Below are 14,589 nucleotides of genomic sequence, written 5' to 3' on the forward strand. Positions count from 1 at the left end.
ATTGGGTTACGAAAAAAGCTCCATATCTCAAATTTATGAACCAACGTTTAGCTATTTTGATATTGGCTAGAATTGTGAGCCAGAATTGAGTTATATAGTACTATAAGCTCTAAGATATTTACCAAAGAAGAAAGAAATTAAAGGGTGAAAATACTAAATAGGTGGGTGCTTGTGTGTAAGAGGCCCCCACTTGCCTTGTAATTATCAAACACAGAAAAAAATCAATGCAAATGTTTATTCATAGAGTTAAACTAAAATTTTGACATATTAAAGCTAATTTGTTTCTATTTTGGGATTTTCATTATCTCTAAAAGATATCCAATCCTTTTGATTTCCATTTGCCTATTAGTCCATGCTACATTTGTAACAAACAGCTTAAACGTCATGCACTCAAGCTTGATTCCTAGGCTAAAAGTGTTAAATAGTCAAAGTGGACTTATTTTCCCAAGCATAATTTATTCATTAGTGTGTGATGTTTAAGGTTGGCGTGCTTGGCTATGATCCACTCAATGGGATGTACTTATTGTATATGAGCAACTTGGACTTGAATTATTATTATTATTTTCATTAGTTGGAGTGAATATTTTTTTAATTGCTTCAACATTTCAACTTAATTACATGTGATTACTATTTTTTATTTCACCATTATACAAGATAAGAAAATCTATTTGCAATTTTATAATTCTTTCACAAATAAGTTTTTCATTCTACTCTATAATAAAGCAAATGATGCAAGAAATATTAGGTTATGTTGCATTACCAAGATGTATTATTACTTAACCCTTATTTTTAGAAATATGTATCTGCTTAATATGAATTTCCATATAAGTAAATTATTAAAAAAAAATTGTATATATATTGTGTTAGAAATAATAGTTCACCAAGATAACTGAGAGACGGGGGGCTAGAGAAGGGGGTGGGGAGGGGGTGGATGAATCAGTTATCCAACTAAAACATTTATCAACCTTAATTAATCTTAACCATGTAACCAAAGTAAACAGCAACCATAAAAAGATGCACATACACAATTACATCAGATTTGTTGACTAAGAAAACCCTTGATCATATACACACACACACACACATACATGTATATATATATATATATATATATATATATATATATATATATATATATATATGTATATATATATATATATATATATGTATATATATATATATATATACATGTGTATACATATATATATATATACATGTATATACATATTGTATATATATATATATATATGTATACACATGTATATATATATATATATATATATATACATATATATATATATATATATATATATACATGTATATACATATATATATATACATGTATATACATATATATATATACATGTATATACATATATACATGTATATATATATACATGTATATACATATATACATGTATATATATACATATACATATATACATACATACATATGTATACATGCATATTATATATATTATATACATACATACATACATACATACATACATACATACATACATGCATGTATATATATAAATATATATATACATATATATACATGTATATATATACATACATATACATATATACATACATACATATATATATATATATATGTATGTATGTATATATGTATATATATATATACATGTATATTTATGTGTATATATATATATGTATATATATATATATGTATATATGTATATATATACATGTATATATATGTATATATAATATACATGTATATGTATATATATATATATATATATATATATATATATATGTATATATGTATGTATGTATATATGTATATGTATATATATAGATAGATAGATAGATAAAATCATTGTTACATGATGGACCCTGTTAGGAATCTATAAACACATTCAGTACATAAGAGTCCAAGTTAGGAGACTTTGAATCCCTTTTAGAAAATTCCAATCCTATTAGGAGTTGTGTCAACCCTGTTAGGAGTCATAGAAGGTAGAAGGACCCACTGTCCAAACAACTTCTGGTGCAAGACCACTGAACTTCACTGTCCAACTAATCTCTCAAATATTCCTTGCAGAATAATTGTTTGTATTGTGCTTTATCCTCTTTCCTCTATCTTGTCAACCAAACCAATCATTGTCAGACCTTGTAGACTAGGTCACAAACCTTGAATCCAAATATCAAACCTCGGATCTCAAAATAAAACCTCGACAATGAAGTTTTCTCCAACTTCACTCTGCTTTGCTTATCTTTGCAATTAATCAGGATTCATATCTTTTATTCTTTTTTTCTGTCTTCTTGCTTACTTCATACATGCTTGCATAATAAAGGAAAATTTCCTTCCTTTATACCGAGTCCATAAAACAATTCCCTTGAGTCAGCTATTACACCTTGTCAATTAATTATTATAGCACCTCATTAAGAACACATTTTACTTAGCAATAACATCAATTTGTCACCTTGTAACTTGAATAAATTTCTACATGTGTAATATTATGACAAGTGAGCTTAGCCGTGTTATCTCCAAAATGTCTTCTACACACCTTTAACCTTGCTTCTCAAAATAACAACTCTACTAAGAGATATAACAAGTTTACCAGAACATGCTTCTATAAACTCTATCTCTTAACAATATACACCAAAACTTGCATAACTTCTTCCATACTTAATATTATCTACACCTGAGGTTAGCTGCTTATACTAGACACTTAGTAGTATCTCCCATTAGCCTTTCTAGTGAAAATACTCAACGATCTGTCCATACCAACTTAATCTTTATTGTTGTTCTTCTTTCAAATACCACAGAAAACTGCTATGTTGACATCAATGATAAATACAGTCATCAATGTAACATATCATCATGATAATGATCTAATCATGTTTCTACAATAATCCCCCATAGGAATATCATCAGCTTCATGCTTCTAATAATCTCCTCCTTTGGCATTGATGGCAACATAGATGAAAAACATCTAGTTCCAAAAATACCAACTGTTAAAGACTGTTATCCTTTCTTTTTAAATCCTCTTCATCAATCATAATGGCTTCTATGTTTCCTTAACCTTATTACTGACATCAATTATTCACACACTTCTCCCCCATTGATATACCTCAATGTGCTCAGTAACTTCTCCCATGTATCAAAATGTTTTTCATGTTGTAATCTCTCCGCCATTGACATCAATAACAAAAGGTTTCAACAACCATCTATCATTGTATCCTATCAATCTCTGCAACAACCATCTCTGACCTGCTCAAGTGTCCAAAGACATTGTCCAAAACAACATGTATCAAGAGTCCTAGATGACTCTATGCATCACAAGTACCCCCACATATAAGAAGCATCATCATTCAGTCCAGACAAATAATAGTGCTCTGTAACACTAGACTAATGCTCTTGCATCATCTACTCTGATGTAAGTAGGGGCATAACCCCTAGCATACCTCGCAAATACTCAAAAGTCTCTTTAGGGAGAAGCTTAGTGAAAATATCTACAATCTGCTCCTTGGTGCTTACATACTCCAATCTGATTTCCTTTTCTACAACTTTCTCTCTCAGCATGTGATATTTGATAGAAATGTGCTTAGTCTTAGAATGCAACACTAGATTCTTAGACATAGTCATTATGCTTATGTTATCACAATGTATGACAACAGGTTCACTGAATTCTATCCTTATATCATTCAGCATCTGCTTCATCCAAACAACCTGATTAGAATTGTTTGCTACTACAACATATTCTTCCTTTGTTGTACTCAGTGAGATACAATCCTACTTCTTGCTTAACCACGAAATCGATCTTCCTCCAAGAAAGAATGCTCCAACACTGGTGCTCTTTCTATCATCCATACTGCCTACCTAATCAGCATCAATATAAGCATATAAAGTGAAATCATTGGATCTATCATACCATAATTGAAACTCTAATGTTCCCTCCAAATATCTAATTATCCTCTTAACTATTGCATAATGTGCTTCTCTAGGGTCATCTTGAAATCTTGCAACAATTCCAACTACATTTACTATATTTGGCCTTGTGTGAATTAGATATTGCAATCCTCCAATCATATATTTATTCTTCTTTTACTCAATAGTAGGTGTCTCATCCTTTGTAGATAGCTTGTGTCCAATTATCATAGGTGTTCCAACTAGTTTATATGTTTCTAAACCAAACCTTTTCAATAGATCTTTCAAATACTTAGTTTGAGAAATAAATATTCCTTCTTTATTCTGTACAATCTGCAATCCTAAGAAGTATTTCATCCCCCCTATCATGCTCATTTCAAATTCCTTCTTCATTTCTTCTGCAAACTTGCCACTTTCACTATCATCTCCTCCAACTATGATATCATCAAAAATATTACCAAAACAAAAAATCCATCACCTATTTCTTTTAGTCATACCTTTGCTAAATCGAAGTTTTGTCATACGCTTGTCCAACCTTGCATACCAAGTTTGGGGTGCTTTTTTTAAGCCACACAATGCTTTCTTCAATCTGTATACCATGTCCTTGTCATTTGTTAAAGGAAAACCTTCAGGTTGTTCTATGTATACCTCTTATTCAAGTTCTCCATTAAAAAATGTTGATTTGACATCCATCTGATACACTTTGAATTTCTTATGTGCTGCATAGGCTAAGAATAACCGTACTGCTTCAATTTTTGCCAAATGAGTAGAGGTTTGTTCATAGTCTATTCCTTCTTGTTGTGAGTAACCCTTACATACCAATCTTGCTTTGTTCCTTACAACTTCACCTTGTTCATTCATCTTGTTCCTGAATACCTATTTTTTTGCTATCACATTCTTGTCTGTTGGTCTACGGAGCAATTCCTATGTCTCATTCTTTACTATCTGATCCAATTCTTCTTTCATAGGTTGTTTCCAATAGTCATCTCTACATGCCTCATCTACATTCTTTGGTTCTACTTGATATATCAAACATTGTTCTTCATTGATTCTACTTCTTGTCATCACACCTTTATCTTTGTTTCCGATGATCTGCTCTAGTGGATGATTCTTTGTCATATTCTTACTAGAAGTAGGAGTTGTTCTCTGAAATCTTGGCTCTATTCTAGGTTCCAAACTTTATTCCTGCTTTAGCTCACCTTCATTCTATAAATCATTGTTAGTCTCAAGCAATACTTCCTCATTATGTCTAACAATTCTAGAATTATCCTCTTCTTCACAATCATCAACAATAGTTACCAAGGTTATCTCTTCTAATACTTCCTCTTTCTTAACCAATTTAAGATCATTATCCTTATCATCACAATCACTCAAGAATCTTTCCATTCTTTCTTTAAATTCTTCATCTTCATCAGAAAGAAAACTCTTTCTATATTTTCTTACTCTCTTAGGACAACTGGACGAAAAAATGCCCAAACTCTTTACATGTCCAACAAGAAAAAAATTTCACACCTTCTGGTTCCCTTCTCATAAGCAGATCAATGTCTTCCTTGATCTTCATGTCTTCTTTGGATCTAAATCTATCTTTACTTGTGCCTATATCCTGAAGCTCAATGCTCAATTTTGTACACAATTCTTATCTCTCACCAAGAAGCTTTATCTTCTGGTATCAAATTTTCCTCCATTAGACTTAGGACTATTATTTCTGAAATAACTCACCATTGATCTCCCAAAGCTATTAAAATTTATCTTTAAGCACCTTCTACTCTGATACCAATTGTTAGAAATAAAAGTCCACCGACATAATTGAGAGAGGGGAGGGGGGTGTGAATCAGTTATGCAACTAAAACATTTATCAACCTTAATTAATCTTAACCATGTAACCAAAGTAAACAAAAACCATAACAAGATGCGCACCACAATTACACTAGATTTGTTAACTAGGGGAATCCTTGATTAGAGGGAAAACCCCGATGGGAATGATGCCCACAAAGATATATATATACATACATACATATGTATGTATATGTATATATATATATGTATGTATGTATATGTATATGTATATGTATATGTATATGTATATGTATATATGTATATATATATATATATATATATATATATATATATATATATATATATATATGTATATATGTATATATGTATATATGTATATATATATGTATATGTATATATGTATATGTGTATGTGTATGTGTATGTGTATGTGTATGTGTATATATATATATTCCTTGTTAGAGGATGGACCCTGTTAAGAGTCTATAAACACATTTAGCACATAAGAGTCCCTATTAGGAGACTTTGAATCCTTTTTAGAAAATTCCAACCCTATTAGGAGTTGTAGAAGGTAGAAGGATCCACTATCCAAACAGCTTCTAGGCAAGACCATTGGAATCATTGTCCACTTGATCTCTCAGCTATTCTTTGCAGAATAATTGTTCTTGTTGTGCTTTATCATCTTTCGTATATATATATATATACATATACATATATATATATACATATATATATGTATATGTATACATATATATATGTATACATATATATATGTATACATATATATGTATATATGTACATATATATATATATATGTATATATATATATATATGTATATGTATACATATATATATGTATACATATATATGTATACATATATATATGTATACATATACATATATATATATATATACATATATATATATATATGTACATATATACATATATATGTATACATATATATATACATATATATGTATACATATACATATATATACATATATATACATATATATGTATATATACATATATATGTATATATATATGTATACATATATATGTATACATATATATATGTATACATATATATGTACATATATACATATATATATATACATATATATGTATACATATACATATATATATATATATATATATATATATATACATATATATATGTATATACATATATATATATATATGTACATATATACATATATATGTATACATATATATATATACATATACATATATATATGTATATATATATATATATGTATATGTATATATATATATATATACGAAAGATGATAAAGCACAACAAGAACAATTATTCTGCAAAGAATAGCTGAGAGATCAAGTGGACAATGATTCCAATGGTCTTGCCTAGAAGCTGTTTGGATAGTGGATCCTTCTACCTTCTACAACTCCTAATAGGGTTGGAATTTTCTAAAAAGGATTCAAAGTCTCCTAATAGGGACTCTTATGTGCTATATGTATATTTTATATATATATATATATATATATATATATATATATATATATATATATATATATTCCTTGTTAGAGGATGGACCCTGTTAGGAGTCTATAAACACATTTAGCACATAAGAGTCCCTATTAGGAGACTTTGAATCCTTTTTAGAAAATTTCAACCCTATTAGGAGTTGTAGAAGGTAGAAGGATCCACTATCCAAACAGCTTCTAGGCAAGACCATTGAAATCATTGTCCACCTGATCTCTCAGCTATTCTTTGCAGAATAATTGTTCTTGTTGTGCTTTATCATCTTTCGTCTATCTTGTCAATTGGGCCAATCACTGTCAAACCTTATAGACTAGGTCATGAACCTCGGATCCAAATATCAAACCTTGGATCTCAAAATAAAACATCGGCAATGAAGTTTCTCCAACTTCACTCTGCTCTTCTTATTGTAGTGCCTGCCCCTAGTTCACATTTTTTTTTAATTGCCAAACTCTTTTAGGCCAGTTTTATACTTGATGTTTAGTAGCATTACTTTCAGATTATCAGATGTTGTTTTACACTCAATTTATTATATGATGAGATGACTTGGTACTCTATATTTCATGCATGTATGATGATTATTCAATGTTTTCAATTATCAATGATGATTAGTTATATGGTTTATTATCACATGTGCTTTCTTATGGATACTTACCCCATACTGCATGTGTATGGTGTGCGTGTTTGTTTTCTTTATGTATGGTGTTTCTGATGTGGTTAAGGAAGGGAGTCGTAGTCACCTGCTAGTTAGGATCTACACGATGCACCACTTCCTGCCATTGTCTGTTTAGCTTAGAATATTGTGTTTGTACATGCGTGGATTTTATGCAGGTTGTAGGTACCGGTAATCGACTTCCCTGAATTGCCAGGATGAGCGTACCCTATCGCATTATCTCAATGGTAAGAGAGGGGAGATAAACTCTTAAGTCCAATTCCTAAACCCTTTAGCCAATTGTCCTAATTGATAATTAGGGCAAGTATCTGAGTTAAGTACCCTTTGAATGCATCAAATGATGTTATTTCATGATTATAACCCTTTTTTTTATTTAGTATGTATTTTTCTATGATGGGTTTTCGTATGTTGCTTTATGAGTCCTTGATGTATTTTCTATTAATTAAGTTTAATTAAAAGGATTAATTAATGATTTAATTTAATAGAAAATTATAATGATATTTTAATATTTAATTATATTTAATTAATTGAGAAATTAATTAAATAAAAAGAATTAAATTTGGAAATAAAAATTTTAAGTATAATTTTAGAATGTGATAATATTTATTTAATTTAATAATAATATATATTTAGAGTTCATTTTTAAATAAATGCTAAATATTATTATTAATTGAAATAATAAATATTTTATCAATTAAAGTTTCTTAAATAAATTAAAAGTGGAAAAGATATTAAATTATTAAAGGTTTCTAGATCGCATGATCTAAGCATGAGTTTAAATATAAAAGAAATTAATTAAAACGATTAATTAATGATTTAATTTAATAGAAGATTATTATGATATTTTAATATTTGATTATATTTAATTAATTGAGAAATTAATTAAATAAAAAGAATTAAATTTGGAGATAAAAGTTTAAGGATAATTTAGAACATTATAATATTTATTTAATTTAATAATAATATATTTAGAGTTCATTTTTAAATAAATGCTAAATATTATGGTTATTTAAGTTAATTAAATATTTTATCAATTAAGTTTCTAAAATAAATTAAAAAGTGAAAATATATTAATTATTAAAAGTTGTAAGATTGCATGATGCGAGCATGTGTTGAAAATAAAGAAATTAATTAAAAAGATAAAATAAGAGGAAATTATAATGTTATTTTAATTTCATAAAGTGCGCATGGGTTTAAAAGTAATAAAGATTAAAAATAGAAGTCAAGTGGAAAAATTAAATAAAGTTATTTAATGATTCATTTAATATGCATTAGAAAGATAAAGCAAAGATTAATAAAAGATAATTTTGAGTTAACTCAGTTGAGCAAAGAGTCCTCTCGGGTGAATGCACAATTAGTGCCCCAATTTGAGGAGAAAACTCCTTATCACAACTTTGGGGGGGGGGTTCATTTTGGGGGACACGAATTTGGACCGTGAATTTTGGAGACAGGAATTTTGGAGAGAGTTTTTGGAAGCAAATTTCAGAAGGAGAATTCTAGGAAAGATTTTCAGAATAAAGTTATTGAAAAGGAGCGAGTTCTCTTACAGATTTTGGGGATTGCATATTAGCATCAAGTTCAGGTAGGGTCTGGTATTTTGACCCCTAAATGATTTAAGAAATTTAATATGTTCTGTCTACTTCGTGATTGTAAGAATCTTGTCTTCTTGAATGTATCATTTCTTCGTTCTGGATCTTTTGCTATTCGATTTCATTTGTAATCTAGATTTAAAAACTATTTAGGAAAAATTCCATCTTGTAGATTAAAGAAAGTAGGATTAAAATTGGGAGGGTTCGAATTTAAAGATGAAATTCTAAATTTAAAAATAAAAATAAAAATAAATAAAATTGGATGGTTGGTAGTATTTTCTCCATTAGAGTTTAGAGGAAAATAATTTCAAAATTATATATTAAAAAAAATATATATATATTATTAAATTGTTTGATAATTTTGTTTACATATTTATAGTAAAATAAATAAAATTTATTTTAAAAGAAAATTATTTTAAATTACTATAATAACAAAGTTTCTTTTTATTATAAAAGTAGATTATATTTCACAAGAAATTGAGTAACAAATCATAACATATAACAAGTTTTATTAAAATTAATTAAAAATAAATAATAAATAAAAATATACTTACCCTTACCTACCTGTCGGCGGTCTGCACGAACTCCTGCAGTGAATCGCAGTGTACGTCGCTACTATGAGGGGGCTTTAAATGGGTCGCACGACCTATAGTACATGTCGGCGACTGTTAATAAAAAACAACACCAGTTTTAATAAATCCGTGGGGGGTGTGTGATTTTATTTTATTTTTTTAAATTGATATGAATTTTAAATAAAGTTTGTTAAATCATGTTTATTGATGTTTTATTATTAATTTTATATAATTATTAGATATAGTATTAATTCATTTTAAAAATATTTTAATTTGGTTAATTAAATTTATTTAGTAATTATTATTATTATTAATTAATAATTTTATTATTAATTAGTTAATGAATTAGTAAATGTTAGTTATATATATATATATATATATATATATATATATATATATATATATATATATATATATATATATATATATATATATATATATATATATATATATATATATATATATATATATATATATATATATATATATATATATATATATATATATATATATATATATATTTCAAAAAAAAAAAAGGTTTAATTTAAATATTAATTATTAGATTAATTAATTTAATTTATTAAAGAATTTTGTAAATAACTTTGTCTATTACTTAATTAATAAATTAGTAAATAATTATTAATTATTAATTGAATTAATAATAAATATCAATTAATAATGTTAGTTGCATTTATTGTTTATAATTTAATTAATGGAGTTGGGAGTATTGTAATTGTAAATACGAGAATGGGTTAATGGTAAGGGTTAATTGCAAAAACTTAATACTTCAAACATACATGAAAGTAGAACTTAAAACCTTACATTAACTCAACAATATATTATCATTCATGTCCAACTGTGTGATAATTCTATTCTATGTGACTTTTTCCGTTATCTATGTTTTGGGGGTTGTTTTAGCATTGCCCAGTTTTAGGTTGTTACCAGAGGCTCGGGGTTTGTGAATGTGATGATATGATGATTTGGTCTCGATCTTTCTTAACCCGACCATGGTAATGTGATGGAGTGCTCTATGACATGATTGTATTTACTAGTTGTTATTGCTTTCAGTCTTCTTGTGCGAAGCTGAAGTGTATGTATATAAGATACCTGACTTAACCATTTTTGAGTCATCGATCAGTTATACTTGGATTGCTTTCGGTCGCTTGAGAGGACTGAAGTGTTTGTTATGTTCTTGATGATGTCATGTGTTGACTTAACCATTTTGGAGTCTTTGATCAGTATTGTGATTTATCATTGATGCCTTTAGTTGCTGATAGAGAACTGTTGTGATCATATGATTATTATTTGATGCTTACTTGTTGCTCATGAAGAACTGATGTAAATTTTGTGGCTTATCTTTTATGATGTTTTTCAGTTGCTTGTATAGGACTGAGGTGATTTTATTATGATTCTTTGATTTGTGATTTCATGAGCCTAGGGTAGGTTATCTATGTGTAGTGTCGAGAAGTGGCTTGCAATGGGGATTAGGGCCCTAAGAGGCTACCTGGAGTAACCCATTGTAAGTTGTTTTAACAAGTGAAAACATCTCACCTAAATACTGACTTAAATGAACCTAATAAGATAATTGTATGTTCTCTCCCATGCCTTGAGTGCTAGTACAGGCTAGGATGGGGTAGAGAGAACGCTTGGTTACGACCTTGCATTCCGCAGTATGCTTCGTCAGTACGAGAGGATACTAGTGGCCGCAGGGATCACTAGGGACCCGAGATTCCTAATGGATTGCTCGAGTAACTTCTACGTGACTTTTGCGATGACACTTTCCCGCTTGCATAGCAGGTTTTCTACGTGTCTTTGTGGTGCCTCTGGGTCTAGATGTCTATCTATGTTGGAACCCTTGAGTTAGTATACTTTTAGGATTTCCTAGACTTAGAGAGTACTTGTGTTTTGTGTTTTGATACCCTGTTTGGGACTTGAGACTATCTCCTCAGCGCGGTGGGAGTGGACCATTTAGGTTCCACGCAGCCGGGTGGTAGTGCTTTTTACTCTTACCATTGAGATCTGTCCGTGGTCACCGTGGCTGGAGCTTTTTGGGTTGGCATTTACCTTCACTATGTTCTTGGATTATTATGATGGATGGTTAGATTTTTTAATAGATGTTTTATCATTATGGATGTATGGATGTATCAGGTATGTTATTAGTTTCATTTATTTTACTGTACTTTTTATCATGGATTTGAGGATGATGTATCTTTATCTTTACATATGTATATTCTTTTAAGCCTTTCATACCCTGTGATATGTACAGTGGATGATTGAGCATTCCGAATTAAATTGCCAAGAGGCATTCAGAACAAATGTATATTATGGACATTGGACTTTCTTATTATTCTTTCATGTGGATGTGGTAGTTGTTAGACTTAGAATTAATTAAATTTAAATGTGACTCAACGTCTTGGGATCCTTAAGGAATGTAACTTATCATGTATGTTTGTTGATGATTTCATGTTATTGCTTCCGCTACTATGTGTTTGATGTGTATGATATACGTTCTTACTTTTTAAAAAAAAAAATGTTTAGCAAACTTAGTGAAACTCTAGGTTAATTCTTTGGATCCCTTGGTGGGGCGTTACACTTATCTTCACAATTACTCAGTGTTTATATCTTTTCTTCTCTTTTTCACTCTTCTTGCTTACTTCATACTTGCTTGCATAACAAAGGAAAATGTGCTTCCTTTATACCGAGTCCATAAAACAATTCCCTTGAGTCAGCTATTACACCTTCTCAATTAATTATTATAGCACCTCATTAAGAACACATTGTACTTAGTGATAACATCAATCTATCGCTTTGTAACTTGAATAAATTTCCACATGTGTAATATTATGACGAGTGAGCTTAGCCATGTCATCTCCAGAATGTCTTCTACACACCTGTAACCTTGCTTCTCAAAATAACAACTCTACTAAGAGATATAACAAGTTTACTAGAACATGCTTTTATAAAATCTATGAATAGTCTACACCAAAACTTGCATAACTTCTTCCAGACATAATACTGTTTTCACCCGAGGTTAGCTGCATATACTAGACACTTAGTAGTATCTCCCATTAACCTTGCTAGTGAAAGTACTCAATGATATGTCTGTACCGACTTAATCTTTATCATTGTTCTTTTGTTAGATACCACAAAGAATTGCTATGTTTACATAAATGACAAACACAGTCATGAATGTAACATATCATCATGATAATGATAAATAATCATGTCTCTACAATACCCCCCCCCCCCCAAGGAAAATCATCAACATTCATGCTTCCAACATATTGTATTCAATTCAGACAAAATGGATCCTAAATCAACTTGGAATTAATCAATGTATGTCCTACAATAAGTGATCAATAATCCACATTCCATATAATATTGTTTATAGAAAAATGGCTAAGCATTGAAGCACTCAGGAAGATCAAATTATACTTTATATAATCTCAAATTCTATAGAATGAGTAATTCCAATGAGATAGCAACTAAACTTGTAATCGAGATATTCTAGGATAGAAACCTTACAGTTATGTGCTTTCAACATGGCATCAAAGTACAATTTGAACAATATGTCTATCAAAGGTAGTGATGAAAGGTCAGCCCGCACTCTAGAATCCTCAAACTAGATAAGGCGAGCACCCCAAATGGCAGAGCAACTCAAATGGGAGAACACCTACAAATGAACCTAGAAGGGCCCAGGTTCAAGTTGTAGTTCATGTACTTTCTCAATATTTCCTATAGTAAGAATCTATAATAAGCATTATAGGCAAATAAAGAGGAGTCTCACTTCCAAAAAAAGTCATTGTTAAATAACTAGTGTTCTTTACAATCACAACCATTTTTCAAAAGCAAAATCTATGATAACTAGCATTGCCAGATGAGACTTCTATTCTCCAACATCATTACCACTTCACTCTACTTCTCACTTTGAAAATGACTCTTCTTCTGAGGATATTGTTAGGCACATTTGACATATTCAAAACTATTTTATGCATTTTGACCTAAATGCACTTAGAAATTTGACAACTATGAGACATTTCATGTTTTTCTAGATTTTACTATGCTTATTTTTCTTTTAATTATAAATCAAGTCTTGCAATGGTTTAGCAACAATTCTGATGAAGTTGTACTACTACTCAATATATTAACAAAGTAGAAAATCTTTCAAAGTGATGTGTAAATTACATTCAATTGGTCTTTATAAATTTCCTTACAATTTTTAAAAATGTACATACATCCAATTAACATTGAATTTAGTCACCTTTAATTACCCTTTCATACATTTTCTCCATTTACAATTACTTAACCCACAAAATGATATATTTCAAAATGCTTACTATGACATAATTTCTCCATTCACAAATGGTTAACCAACCACCATGAAAGCAAATAACTTTGGTGCTTGTGTACCTTGTTATTACTAGCACTTGCACCTAAAGGAGGTGCAAGGGATAACTCAATGGGTATTTAATTGGAAAGCTTAAATGAAGCTTAACATTACATAAGGATGTGCAACAAATTGAGGATCTTAAAAC

At 29.3% G+C, this 14,589-nt stretch overlaps 1 pseudogene; it reads right to left on the minus strand.

The window, feature by feature from the left end:
* LOC149546724 (uncharacterized) overlaps nt 1–14,589 on the minus strand; it is a 183,945-nt pseudogene that overhangs the window by 15,232 nt on the left and 154,124 nt on the right.

This window comes from Cupressus sempervirens, chromosome 7 (assembly GCF_028749045.1).
Source record: "Cupressus sempervirens isolate cs-2001-9-10 chromosome 7, ASM2874904v1, whole genome shotgun sequence".
In the NCBI taxonomy this organism is placed as follows: domain Eukaryota; kingdom Viridiplantae; phylum Streptophyta; class Pinopsida; order Cupressales; family Cupressaceae; genus Cupressus; species Cupressus sempervirens.